Genomic DNA, 14,929 nt, shown 5'->3' with positions numbered 1-14,929 from the left:
AGCTAGGTAATGAAATGTAGGGACATTTTTTTTTATTTGTCACTTATATCTCTCATATGCCTAAATTTACATGAGCAAATTGTAATAAATTTTGTATTTGTTTCAAAATCAGAGTTTCTTAATTCTTCATTATGTTTCGAATTTTAATGTAATGACAAATTTGTCAAATAGGGGAGTGGATATTGTTACAGCACTGAAATACTTGAATATTTTTTTCTTCTGAAGTCATACATTGAAAGCCTGCAGTTTCTTTTGTATTCGGTCAGATTGAAGAAAACAAAAAAAATACTCAAACTATATACATATTCATGGAATAATAAAATTGGTATTTTCATTCAATTTTCACAAAAGTCACATTCTCCATTGGAATGATCAGTTTTCCAGGAGGCGCTTAAGAAACGTATAACTTCAATTGACAGTCTTTGGTACCTTCTAAACTTTCTCTTTGACACCAATATTTCACAAAACAAATTCAATCGTAATATACAACATGCTGATGCTGCATGAATTCCAATTTCAAGGAAGATTCGGAAACGGAAAGTTCCTCATTAGGATTTTTCTTTGTAGTTCAAAATATCTTAAAAACCGAAGGAATCACTAGCGTTTACAAGGAATTCATGCAAAATAACAATTAAGTTTTTGAATCACAGTAAAGATTCTCTTGCACAAATTTACCTTTCCCTCGATTTTACACTATTCAAATATAAATTATGAAACTTCAAACTAACCTATATTAAGAAATTAAAAACAAAAAATTAGATCTAATTTAATTTAATTTGATTTGAAATCTATCACATCAAGCATTCATATGATGAATGGCCGTAAAAAAAATCAAGTACATACTACCTAACAGAAATTGATTATGAAAATTTTATATTTTAATAGTTTTAAATACATTTTGAAGATTTCTAAATTGTTCTAAAATTTAATGCGTTAATAAAGCACAAGAGATTACTGGGGAACAATAAATCAAAAAAAGAAATTGTGGGAAGTGTTTGTAATTTATGCGTTCCCTATGAGTTTTTAGAACCAAAAAGGAATTAAAATTATTTATAAAAGCTGTTTAAATGTGAAGGATTTGGAGTTTTGGGATAGAGATTCAAAAACATCTCCAAAACTCAAAATCTATATCCTTAATCATAACACAAGGAAACCAAAACTCACATTTTCCGAGGTGCAATGAACTTTGACTTATTTAAAGGTAATGAAGGCAAATTTTCCTAAAATTCACAGCGTTGAATTAATAAAAGATAATTTATAGATTCAAAATAATTATTTGTTGTTCATGTAGGTCAGTTGCCTCATCAGTTATCATTGATAGATTAAACTCTAAACTAATTAGTTTTCTGCCAAAAAATCTGACAAAAATATCGAGTTAAGGACGAAAAATTATCCAAAATTAATTTGCCTACACACCAAAAAATTATCAAAATTACACGTGACAGAAACGCTTAAAGCCATAATTATGTTTGACTTATTTTTGGGAAAGATCTAATTTTACATCATTCCACATCTATTATCAGGTCTCAAACTTAAACATTTGTCGTGAATGATGTAAAATTGTGTGCACAATAACTTTTTCGGGCATATGCAACAAAATGCACAGCCATTTGTAATTTTGTCTGATCTGAGGCGCAGTGCAATTTAAAAAGGTGCAATTATTCGGTGAAATCGTTGTGCAAAAACTTGTGATAATGGTGGGAAATGAAGATTTCTTCTTTAGGGACAAACTGAAATTCTCGTTTAACTAATATGAGTGTTCTTTGTGAACAAAATGTTCGACGAAGAAAATTTGGATTTCTCAATTGTGCCTAAAAAAAGGGACTCCTGGAATATGGAGTTTCCTGTGCAGTATGCAGTTTTGAGGTAAGATACTTGTAAAATTACATTATCAAGTAAGATGTTTCATTCTTGGCATTTTCCGCCACAGGTTTCAATAAATTCGAAACAACCATCATCTATCATGAATTGAAAGTATTCATGGTTACGAGCAACATCCAATTTATGTTTATAAGCGCCACCTTCAAAGCTGCGAAACTACTGGCCCATTATGGAAACACCCGTCAAGCATAAAGTAAGTGTATCAACATATATTTCAGATTCAAAAACTATTAATTGAAACCATTGTCAACTAGTGCAAATGGATTTTAGGGAAAAAACTATGAGATAAATTGGCTGGAGAGTTAGATATTTCACCGAAATGTTTCGAAGAAAAGGCCAAATTTCCTCCTACAAAAGACTTGATTTCACGAAATTGGATGTAGCCAACCTACCTGAGGGGAATTTTCAATTCCTTTGGAGATTTCTCTAATAACTGGCTTGCATTAAGTGAGAAAATGTAGTTACCGTTTGCGTCCTGACTTACTTATACTTACAATCACAGCCTTCCAATTTCCCTGCCTCCGGGCAAAAAGATGTAGAAAATATGATTTGCGTCGCAGCGGAACATTGACTGCGAGTTTTCCTCGATCCGCGCCGGTGCCCCGCAGATATCCGTCACTGGGGAAATTTTCGCTTAATCAGCCTAAAAACCGAAAAGCGCTTTTTGCCCTTTATAGTTTTAGTACGTAGCACCACAGCACAAAACATAAATAAATCGAAACATCATAACATAAAACATAAATAAACATCAGCGAGTTGACATTTCGGTGATGGATTTTGAAATGGGCGAAAACCTATTTCTTCGTTTCGTTCATAACTGGGATGCCAGGCGTTCATTTTTTCGCATATGTTACTAAAAATTTTTGGACGATAATATTATGCTCCTTTTCGTTTCAGGATATTTGATGGCAGTTTGTTTTATTTTACAGGCAATCATTTTTAATGACAAGTTATTGTCAGTATTTGAAAAAATAATGACTAGGACATATCTTTTTAACTGACTGTCTTAAAAATAATATAACCTGTAACTGAAAAACTCATGTACATAAATTTTAATTCGTTCGTAATCAATATTTTAGCAGTTATCCTGTTACAAAAAATACATGAAATTTGCTATAGTTTTCCAGGACGATTAAAAATTTCGTGTTGTCTAATAATTTTAAAATGGATACGCAAATTAACAATAAAGAACGCCTGGCATCCCAGTTAAGCATATGTCAACTTCCGTCAATTGACAAATTATCTCGACGCTTTTGTTTTGTTTGTGTTTTGTTCTGCAGTTGCTTCTGGTCTCTGCTGGTTCCTTCGGTGCTCTTCGGTATAATGAAACATCCGCTGAAGGGGGGGTGGTTAGCTCAGTCAGCTAGCCGGTCTGATTTTCAATCAGATGATGAGAGGTTCGATTCCTCACCCCCCTAACAAAAAATAGCCCTAAGTTAGACACCTTCAGCTTAGGGCTAAACAAGAATAAGTCTTCGGACAACCCACAGAATAAAAATGTCTTCGGACAAAATACCAAGAATTGTTAAAACTCTTCATGAGTACACACGAATCGAAAAGGCCTCGGCCAAGAATAGAAATTGTAAACTCCCCTGGAGTATAAGCACAAGAAGTTAATCGGGTTCGCCCATACAACCATGAAAAAACAAACATGAAACATGTATTCGAAATAAAAATAACGATTGTAAACTCCTCGGAGTATAAACACAAGAAGATCAGGCACACAAGAATTGACTTACCGATAAAGTAGACTCGAAAAATTCTAATAATAGATATGACAGGAAAACAATACAAGCACACATATACACAAGAACTGTAACATACACTAGTCAGCCAAGTTGGGCCATCTTTGGCCCTAGGCAAAGTCGTGTAAACGCAGACAAATAAAAAAAAAAAAAAAAACATCCGCTGAAAAGTCCTCACGGCCACGGCTAGTGAGATAGATACAGGAACCGTAGTGGTTTCCTGTTGAATGACGCTTCAAGTTGTTTGTAATCGGCCTTTGCGGTATGCTGATAGAAACAATACTTCAAAAGAACGATAAAGTGATGATGATAGATGATTTTGTGAGTAATAATATAAAAATATCTTCTTTTAAAGGTTTCCGAGGTGTTAATTAAAAAAAACAACTCCTTGTTCGTGCCGGAAGTGTGTTCTTTTGCTAAAGGTACTTCTTGAAGTTTCTGGCAGCAGAAAGTTGGACAAGGATTTCACAGAACTCTATATGCAGCAACAGGCGGACAGAACAATCGGCAACGGAAGCAGCGGCAGTACAGTGTAATTGCAGTGTGCAGACACATAGCTGTAAAGAATTATCTGTCCAAGAGTAAGAGTGTAATTCTATGAGTATTCTGAAATAGGTATTATTAAATTTAGTTAAATTTTTTTTTTCAGAATTTTTCCCTAGCATGATTATTATGGAACGTACCGGAACTGGGACACATATCTGCTGGCATCAATCCCCAAAGTATATACTCCAGCCGTCGCGGAGGCGGAGGCGGAGATATTCGATGTAAGTTGGTTTAATTACTTGTTGATTTTTAATGTTATTTGTCCTTAAACTTTTATTGAAAAAAAAAGTTATGAGCAATAAGAACAATTTCTGCTCTGTCCGGGACACTATGATTTTTCACCTTTGTATACAGAACACTTGCAAAATTTGTTTCATGTGTTGAACTTTTCTATTCTTTAGCAGAGAATGTCTTAATAGTAAATTATGATGAGAAAATACATTTCTCTAACTAAGGTTCTTTTTTTCAGATCCGGAAAAGAATTTCTGCTGTTTTTGACTGTACTAAGCGGGTTATGAGAAACATGTCAGATTCATCGAAGATGTCACATTACGGACAACCAGGTTGACATAACCTGATCACATGTAGTTCTAGTATTTATTTGATTTTGTCCTGTATATAATTATTTGGCTTTCGAACAATTTCACTTCATTACTACAACCTGTAAGTAAATAGCGGAAATTACGGTGCTGATCGTATATAGAGATGAACTACGAAGTTTGAGGTGGGGCCATATATCCCATTATTAAAATCATGAGCCACATACTCACCCACAGACACATACACAAACACAAATATACTCAATTTTTTTCATCAATCAAATGTAACGAATAATACAAAAGTACAGGAAATTTGCCGTTATGCCGTAGAGAATCAATTTTTGTAATGTAGAAATTCAAAATACATTATTTTTCCAATAATGTAAGAAAGGTTGGTGTCTTAAAATTTTATCATTTATTACAATGAATCATAAATTTTAAAAATCAATACGTTCAATAAATATAAGTAAAACAATATTCATTTATTTGATTTTCTGAAGCATGTCCTATATGCAGCTATCTACTTTGTTATCACAATCTAACAGTTGACGATCATTCCACTAATTCGTATTATAAATGTGAAAATATCTACCTTGTTGTTTATTTGTCTGGGATTTTAACACTATCATGTTATTCTTCCCTATGAAAATATCTACCAAAAGTTGTCTTTTCTTCCAAAAGATTCATTTACAATATTTCAAGGTTCTGGAGGCACAAATTATAAGAGAAATAGTTTTTCATGGACTTTACTGAACATTTTATTAAAATTTAACAGTTAGTAAGAATGCTTGTTGTGAAAAGTTATTCAAGTTTCAAAATATGTATTGAAATCACACTAAACCAAATTTCGATTATTTGAAAATAAATAACGTTTAATAAGCAGTATTTTTGCAAATTGGGAAACTTTATCAAATGTTTGTCCATGTGAATGAAATTCCATGTGTTTCCGAAAGCTTACATCGCCAAAATTTTACAGAATGTAATGTTATATCTGCAACAACCTAAATTTATGTCAAAAACTATGCTTTCCTTTTGTGCGTCTAATAAGACATAAGTTTACATCATCGATGATATAATATTGTGTCGAATGTGTCATCAAATTAACGTTCGAGAATTTATAGCTTCAAGCGTTTCTGTTTTCTCTGGTGTAATTTTAGGTCAAAAGTGATGCTTCAATTTTGTGCATCCTTTATGACATAAATTTACACCAAAAAATTAATAGTGTGTATGTTTTATATTCACCATTGTAGATTGAAACTTTCCCGTTATCAGTCGATTATTTTTTTGGTAACAAGGCAATCCATCAAGCTAACATTCGAAAGAGCTTTTTGTGACTTTTTACTTATAGGCTATTCCAATTGCAATTGATAAAATTTATTATTGTTATTATCATTTATTTATTATTTATTTAATACTCTTTACTAAATTATCCCTTCATGGCTTCAATTAATTTTTTTTATTACAAACCAATATCATTTCAAGAGTTTGGAATTATGAATAGGTTTTTTACTTTCTTTATGATTTATTTGTTGCTAGACATTTTTTTAGTTATACCCTGAAATCCAAGAGCAAATCAATTAAATTATGGTCCAGAAGCTTCATACTTGAGTGTCTGATTTTGATAATCTTATGTTCAAATAAATTTATATTTGGAGTGCTGATTTTTTATAGTGAGAATTTGAAAAATCAAAACCAAAATTTTGTACGTGGATTGCGTTTTAAATTGAAAATAATATTACGAATTTTCCAAATCACTATTCAGTGAATTAATCCAATGAATAATTTAATCACCGTTAATCAGCTTGGAATTCATAGAAATAATTAACTAAAACTTAACTCAAAACTTAATTTTTTGTTTGGCCTAGCACTAATATTCAGAAGCTAAACAACGTGTATTATACACACTTTGTGAAATGACATTTAAATATAACAAGAAATTCTTTAAAGATTTTTTAAAGTGTCAATTTCAAACTACCAGATATTCAAACAATGACCATTTTCTTTTTATTACCATTTTTTTTTTGCAGTGAATATTATAGATTTGCTGTTTGTTCTATAAATATTGAAGAAGTTTGTTAAAAGATTACATTATTCTTCTCTTGTTTCATATTTTTCGAAATACATCTGATTTTGTTCAGTGAAATTGGAGTGGGGGAGGAGGAGCAGTATGCAGCTTATATTGTACTCATTTGAAAGTGGTAATCCTCACTCTCCCCCCCCCCCTGGCCACTCTTCCCCATCTCTTTTCGCTTTTTCGAAATGATCGTTTTTTCACCTAATATTAAATTCCTTCATATTGACTGATTTTTGAAAATTTCGGTTGTTATTTTTCCATTTTCGTTTCTAAATAGCATCATATCCAGGAATGGCATTCGAACGTCTGTTTCTGTTTCTACTGTAAATTGTATGTTGACTTGGTTTTTTGTAAAAAACAACAGCAAAATTTTCAAAAAATAGGATAGCACTAAGGTCGTACTTTTACCCCACCGTACTCTAAGGGTGCTGCATACGTTTAGGGCTAAACAATACTACCAAAATTCTAATAATTAAAATTTAAAAAAAAATGTTTAAATGGTTGAAATTTCAAAAATAACAAACAAGGGATGCAAGACAATCATATTCCAGCATATGGGAACGAGATTTAAAAGAGGAATCTTTGATTTGCATTTTGATGTATTTTAGCCCTAACCCGTTTCAGAATTAAAAAAATATTTATTTGAACAAATTTGATGATTGTACGAAAAATATTTCTACACCAACAATGCAAGTATAGGATATGAAAAAGCGATAAAAAGTTTGTAGGTGAGATAATCAAGTGAATCCGTCATACTGCATAAAATGTTTTACTGGATTGAAAAATGAGAGAATTTGTACAACTATTGCCCAATTTTTTAAAAAATTTTCTGGGAATCAAAAACTTTGAAATGCTACCTCACGATGTGAAAACCCATGCCTTGATCATTTTGATATCATTAAATGATAACTTTATTACATTACTAGCTGACCCGGTGTACTTTGCTACATCTTCCAAAAATAAATTGAATTTGTTAAAATATGTAACTGAAATTAAGGTTTTTTTCTTAGGCAGCATTCAAACCAAACTTCAACATAATTTAGAAGCAATCGCTTTAAAAAGAGAGCTGCAACTGGAGTTTCCAATTTCAGTACAAAGATGATAATAATAATAATATTTTGTTAAAATTGATATCTAGATTTGATCTTCAAGATCTTAAAACTTTTACTCGGTTTTATAAGCTTCAAAGAGTTCATAATGATGTCAAAATGTATATTCAAATGATATGGAATTCCATTGCTTTCTCTTTTGCAATGCAAGAAGCGCCCACGAACTTTATTAAATCATTTCTAGTATCTAAATGACGAACATTTCGCTTTATTTGTCTGAAGAGTGTTCAAATTATGCCAAATATGATATGAATTATGAATTTCCAACTTCTTTCCGATTCCACCCAGAAATAAAGGAGGGTCTCAAACTATTCGTTCGAAAACCACCTCTCGTCCATTTGCTCGATAAATTCTCGATTAATGCTAATAAACTTGTATGAAAACCATGATTGGTTAATAAGTTTTCAAGCTATACAACGCAATTTGTCCGGAACTCCTCTTGTCGCTTCCTTCTTCACACTGCAATGCAGAGAGATTTGATAAAATAGACTGAGTTGGTTTGGGGTCATTTTTGAATTTCTAAAACCCTGGGATCTTAAAAGCTTTGTTTTGGTCCCAAACTCATCCATGATTTTTTTTCACAATTTTTAAGAAACGTTTACATGAGTAAATTTGAACTTTTTGGTTTGTATGGTTAAATTGGATATTTAGTACTAAAAAATCAACATCATTTTTGTTTTTTCAGTGGAACCGAGCCGGATAATGGTTTTTGTGCCAATTTATAAATTCTTGAAAGGAAATTTTCCGCTGAACAACTTTGTCGAGTATCATAACTTCGTATCTTTTAAGACAAAAAAGTTAATAGCGGTTTAACAAGTGTATGTCTTTTGGCATTGATAAACAATAAAATAAGGTTTCCACTCCCATCCGGGCCTAGCAATTCCGGGCATTTTTTCAAAAAAACCTGGCAAAATCCGGGCATGGATTTCAATTTTTCAAATCCAAAAACCGGGCAATAACCGGGCAAAATTTAGGTGTTATTATGTATAAAAGCAAAGGAAAAATGCAAAAAAAAATTAAATTAATATTTTTTTAATGTAACAGTAGACTTCCAACAACTTTTTGGAACACTTAAATATTTAAAGGTTTATAAAAGAAAATCAGCGAAATTATATGAAACAACCGTTGAAAATGTCCATACTGTTAATTGATTTTGTTGAAACTTACTCAAAAACTTTGATTTTTTTTGGTTTCTTTGTGAAAATTGTGAAAAAATCCGGGCAATATCCGGACTTACAATAAAACCAATGAGGTAAATGCAAATCAATGAAACACCTTGTAAATCTCGTTTCCATATGCTGCAATATGATAATTTTGCATCACACATTTATCAAAATTGAACTCTCTTTCATCCAAATATTTATATTTATGATTTCAGCTTGATGAATTGGGGTCATTTTTAAATTTCTCAAACCCTGGGATCTTAAAAGCCTCGTTTTGGTTCAAACTTCTTCCATGATTATTTGCAGAACTTTTAAGTACCGTTTACATAAGTAAATTTTAACTTTTAGGTTTGTATGGTAAAATTGAATAATTTGTACTAAAAAATCAACATTTTTCGCTAAACAATGTTGTCGAAGACCGTAACTTTGTATCTAATTAGGTAAAAACGTTATTTTTTTGTGTTAGTCTACCAAATTAGATTAGTTTGATTTGAGACACGTTTCTATTAAAAATGACAATTTAGTGAAAAAATAATCAAAAGAATGAATGAACACCAAGATTCTCGCGGCCAATGATGCAGCCTTATAAGGCGAAAGCCACTTGATGGGAGACATCCGGAACCACCTGGTTTGCTGATCAAAACACTCATTCGTTTTCATAATTTTCGCACCGGCTTGCTTGATCAAGCTTAAGAAAGCAACCGATGAACTGCCGATCGAAAGCGAAATATACCTACACTTCGGAAATCATTTTGAAAGCTTACGATGAATATCTGAATCAATCATAATAAACGTCCGATTGGGAAGCACGTGCTTTACCAATCCATCGGGTTGGATGTATGGGTGAACGTAATTGCGCCTCTCGCTATTACTTCTCTCAGCCATTCAATTGATGTGGGACAAAGGGTCTAGAACGCACCTTTGAAGCTTTTCATAAAATATGCTCTTGGCTCATTTTCAACATCTTTCAATTTTCTTCTATTAAGCATCTGCTTTGTCTATCCGTCATTTAATTTCAATCTTTAATTCTTCTATCAAGAATTTTCATAGTATCAAGTTCACCGCAATGCCATTAAACTTTCATAAAAATAATAATCAACGGTGACTATTCGTTAAAAAGAAAAAAAAAATATTTTCATCAACTCTCTAGACCGAAAAAAAATTAAACTATAATAATACCTATCAACGGCTAAAATGAAACGTTACGACCTTAACAACCACGCCTAGACGGTCTGGCCCAAGAACAGCTCGCATAGACCGGAAACCAGCTCGATTTCCTGTCCACCCAGATTGTCACTGAGGCAGCCTCCGTCAACTGTCGGTGAAAACTTGAACCGATCCCATACGTGATATCCCCCAATCCCATCGGAAAATCGTCTTTGAACTATCCGGTACCCTTGAATTAGCCAAACCCAACAGTTGCTCTTAAAAAGCCACCGTCTCTCATTTCTGGGTCCCGGATGAATGTTGGCTTCCGCAGTAGATAATAACCGACTGCATCCTAGCAATTTCTCAAAACTTCCTTCCAGCCCACAAACAGACACAAATCATAAGGAAAAGAAGCACCCGAAAATCTCCGAAATAATTGATCATCGATCACAAATCATCCGTTTTCGGTCAAATTTCCAACTGGATCGCAAGCTTTGAACCAAGAAAAAAAACAAATGGAAATCATTAATAAACGAAACAAAGTTCGTTCGGTCAGGTTTAGCCAAAAATGACACATTTTATTCGGTCATCTAATCGGCGTAAAAATCTCTCGTAGACGAAAGGCAAAATGCCGAAGGTAGGAAAATCATGTAGGAAAGAAAAGGGCACACACCCCTAAATATAGTCTCTCATTAGAAATTTGCCGCTGGTACCTGTTTTTTGCCGAACCTATAAATTTTTTACTCCGTTCTATTTTGCTTTTCCTTTTCCTCAGTCAGGTTGAGACAAGTTTTTTCTATAAGGATGTCTTTCAATATTTATTATGATGGTATTCTAACTAACACGGAACGTCAGAGGTCATATTGAACCGACGGCCATGATCGTCGGTTCAATATGACCTTCAGAACTTTAAGAAGACTAACTCCCTGGAGACTTATCGTATAAGCTGATGGTTGGTTTGATCGTATTTTCGGGTCAGAACCAAACAATCATATTTTTATTCCTGTGGACGCGTGATATGACTGATAAATCTATTTATTTTTCTCCGTGAATGAATGTCAAGTTTCCGGTGCCATTTGCGCTGAAAGCATACCATTACATGGCCACCACCGTGCTTAACTGACGGTCACAAATTTTTCGGATCCAATTCAGTATTTGGATTACGCCATACTCTTACATGTTCGTCAGACCCAAAAATATTAAATTAGCTTTCGTCAGTGAATTCATGCCAGAACTCTTCCGGTTCCAGGACATACTTTTGAGCGTATTCCAGCCGCTTTTTCTTATTTTTAGCAGATTGTAGGCTTCTTCAGAGCAACACGACCTCGGTATTTTTTTCTCATGAAGTATGTTCCGTACCGTTTGAGGATTAACCTGTATGTTTTCAAAATTCTTCAGGCTATCTGCTAGTTTCGGGGCACTGATTTTAGGTTTCTGACTGATTTCCCTGACAATGATGCGATGGTGACGATCCGTAAGCTTCAGTTTGCGGCCTCTTCCTTGAGTGGTCTCCAGGGAGTTAGTCTTCTTAAAGTTCTGAAGGACATACCTAACCGAGGATCGTGGCCGTTTTACTATACCTGCAATTTCGGACAAGCTTTTACCGTCATTCTTCAGGTCAGCAATCGGTTTCCGGATGTCAAAGGGTATTTTTTTGTAAGGAGCAGACATTTTCTTGTTCATTTTTGTGGATTTAATTAACAGGAAAATGTCTGCTTTTCACAAAAAAATACCCGTTGACATCCGGATACACGAAAATCTACTGATTTATGTTAGAGAAAGTTCATTTTACCATATTTATCGCTCAGACCTCTGGAAATAGTCTTTACTGAGATCCAATTCACGTTTCTGCGTTTGACAGACTGACATATAACTGTTTACTTGACTAATAATTGACAAAGACCTCAGTGTACGGACAATTTTTTGACGTCGTTTTTGGGACTTTTTATACAAAATGAATTGGATTATGGTTAGAATTTAATTCACAAACATTTTTAATACAGATCTACAAAAAGGACTAGTTTCTGCAGCAAATGATGTAATTGTAGTATTTTTATTCACTGAAAAGTGCACTTTTTGCACAATGTTTTGATACAGTTTATAAAGATGACTTAAATTAATTTTCTGAAACTGTCTTAATTTGTTCTCTAGCTTTGAAATATCAAATTTGTGTACAAAAGCTTCATAAGTTCATTAATTATTTAAATAATTTAAATTTCTCGCCCTCTCCACTTTCTTACGCTGGAAGGGCTCACGGATTATATCTTAGAAATATTTCGAATATCTTAAAAATGTTAGATGCCACAATCGACTCCAAGAATTTTCGAGTTGTGTCCAAAAAATAAAATATGAATACAAACCTACCTGACTTCGCTCTGAATAGATCTCAATTCATTCATAAGCGAACAACCTATCTTATGAGATATGGTCCCATTGCTTGATATGTTCTCGATTTTACAAAAAAGAATGGTAAGAGAGTTCTCCTGTACATCCCATCCCTCACTGGTGGAATGAAGTCGGGTTCTCTTAAAATCATAAAAGGAATCCACGATGAAATTGCCACTCTATGAAATTGCTCTAACTTTTTAACGGGTTGAATTTAATGAAAATTTGGGTGGATTTGGTTTGTAGTACATTGTTTACACCATGCAAGTTTTAAAGTCATGTGATCAAAACTCGCAGGAATGAAGTCGAAAAGACAGCTCGGGCGTGATAAAATCTTGCGCATTCATCACGAGAACAAGGATCTCTCGCATCGTTCCATCACTGAAATGTTGGGAATCGCGAATTCCACAGTGTCGCGAGGGATTAAGCGGTTCGAGGAACGATTGACCACCGATCGGAGGCCCAGAAGTGAAGGAAAAAGTGTTCCGTATAAAACCAAAAATTACACCCGCGTATTTGGGGCCTTCAACCGAAACCCGAACGCCTCCGTTCGGGATGTGGCTAGGGATGTGGCTAAGCCAAAGTTTTGTTCAGAAGGCCAAAACTAAGGCTAGGCTTCGAACGTTCTAGGTACAAAAGGCCCCTAATCGCGACGAGAAGCAGAACAAGTCCGCCAAAACCCGTGCCAGGAAGTTGTATCTCAACATGCTGACGAAAGTTGAATGCTGCACCATGGACGACGAAACATATGTGAAGGCCGACTTCAAACAGATCCCCGGCAACCTGTTCACGGAAAAAGATAAGTTCAGCTTTCTGGAGCATGTTCGTACTCAGAAGATGCAAATTTGCGAATAAATTCCTGGTTCGGCAAGCCATCTGCACATGCGGGAAGCAGAGAGCACCTTTCGTGACCCAGGACACGATGAACGGACAGATGAACATGAAATAGTTCCTCCAGAAGCGGCTGCTTCCACTCCTAAAGGCCCACAACGTCCAACAATCTTCTGGCCGAATTTGGCCTCATGCCACTACTCCAAGGACGTGCTGAAGTGGTATGCGCACAATAAGGTCAATTTCGTGCCGAAAAAGGTTCAACCCTCCCACCACTCCGGAGCACCGCCCCATCGAAAAGTACTGGGCGATTAAAAAGCAACACTTTCTTAAACAACCTAAGGTAGTGAACACAGTCAAGGAACTGAAGAAAGTTCAAAAAACGGTTGATTCACAAATTGTGCAGAATCTTTTGGTCGGGGTTTAGACGAAAATGCGGGTATTAGCGTATTTAAAAAAAGTACGAGTAAAATGGTAAAATGAAGTTTAATAGTTATTTTTCAATCCCTGAAAATTTGTTGGCAATCGGTAGAAAACTTGAATTTTGCGAATCAATTTCGTGTGTGGCAATTTCATCGTGGACACCCTTTACCCATTTTTTCTACCCAAAAACCCTCTCATATTAAATAAAATTCCATTGAATAATATGTTTTTAACTTTACAATAAAAATTAAAATCATTCCCTACCCTCACCACACTGCAAGGCGTAAGGATCTATAACAATCGTAGAAACATATCTCGTTCTCAAATACCTTTCCGTGCCATTTGCTGGCCTCGTCAACATGAATTAAAAAATTTTGCTAACAAAATTATATCGGGCCATCCTCCCTTCTACCTATGTATGTACTTACTACTTACTCACTGGAAAATATAAAAAAAAATCCAATCAATTTTTTTTATATAAATTCTCGCGATATGCAAAAAATTGTATGAAAGCCCTCCACCCCGCTTCATATATCGTTGATCCTACGCTCCTACTGCAAGAAAGGAATGGTTTCAAATTTCTAATAATCATTGAAATATTTCCATATCATGCCGAATTTGGTTTCATTTGCTTGGTTAGTTGGTTTTCCCCTTTTCTATCTCTTCATTGGATGGAGGGGTCAGTACTTACACAATAAATTTTTGCCTCGATTTGCAGCAATACAAATTGCTGGAAACGTCCAACAATCCAAATTTTGCTGGAAACCAGCAAACATTCTCCGTCTTTTTTCAGCACTTGATCTTCATTGCTGAAAAACCAGCAATTCATCTGTCAAAATAGGAATTAGTGTTATTTTTGTAGGTGAAATGTATGCTTATTTTCGTGGGTTAAATTTATATTTCCTTGAGTTTAAATGAATTATTCGGTGAGCAATATTCAATTATTGTTGAAGCTGCAAACTATTAGTTTTTTCTCATTTCTGGCGAAGCGAATCGTTTGCAGCTTATATATAGAATGAGGCAAGGAAAGGTTTTTTAAGTTTCCAATCTAAATGAGTTATTTTTCCACTCGGTATTATAGGTA

General features: G+C 34.2%; 1 long non-coding RNA gene across 1 annotated transcript; it reads left to right on the top strand.

Annotated features, from left to right (window-relative positions):
• Positions 1-3,990: 3,990 nt before the first annotated feature.
• Positions 3,991-4,964, top strand: LOC129743662 (uncharacterized). The gene is made up of 3 exons (XR_008736644.1): positions 3,991-4,207; positions 4,276-4,393; positions 4,642-4,964. It is a non-coding gene; the product is annotated as an uncharacterized LOC129743662 (long non-coding RNA).
• The last annotated feature ends 9,965 nt before the right edge of the window (positions 4,965-14,929 follow it).

The sequence above is a fragment of the Uranotaenia lowii genome, chromosome 2 (genome assembly GCF_029784155.1).
Source record: "Uranotaenia lowii strain MFRU-FL chromosome 2, ASM2978415v1, whole genome shotgun sequence".
NCBI lineage: Eukaryota > Metazoa > Arthropoda > Insecta > Diptera > Culicidae > Uranotaenia > Uranotaenia lowii.
This window is presented reverse-complemented; position numbering and strand designations above follow the sequence as displayed.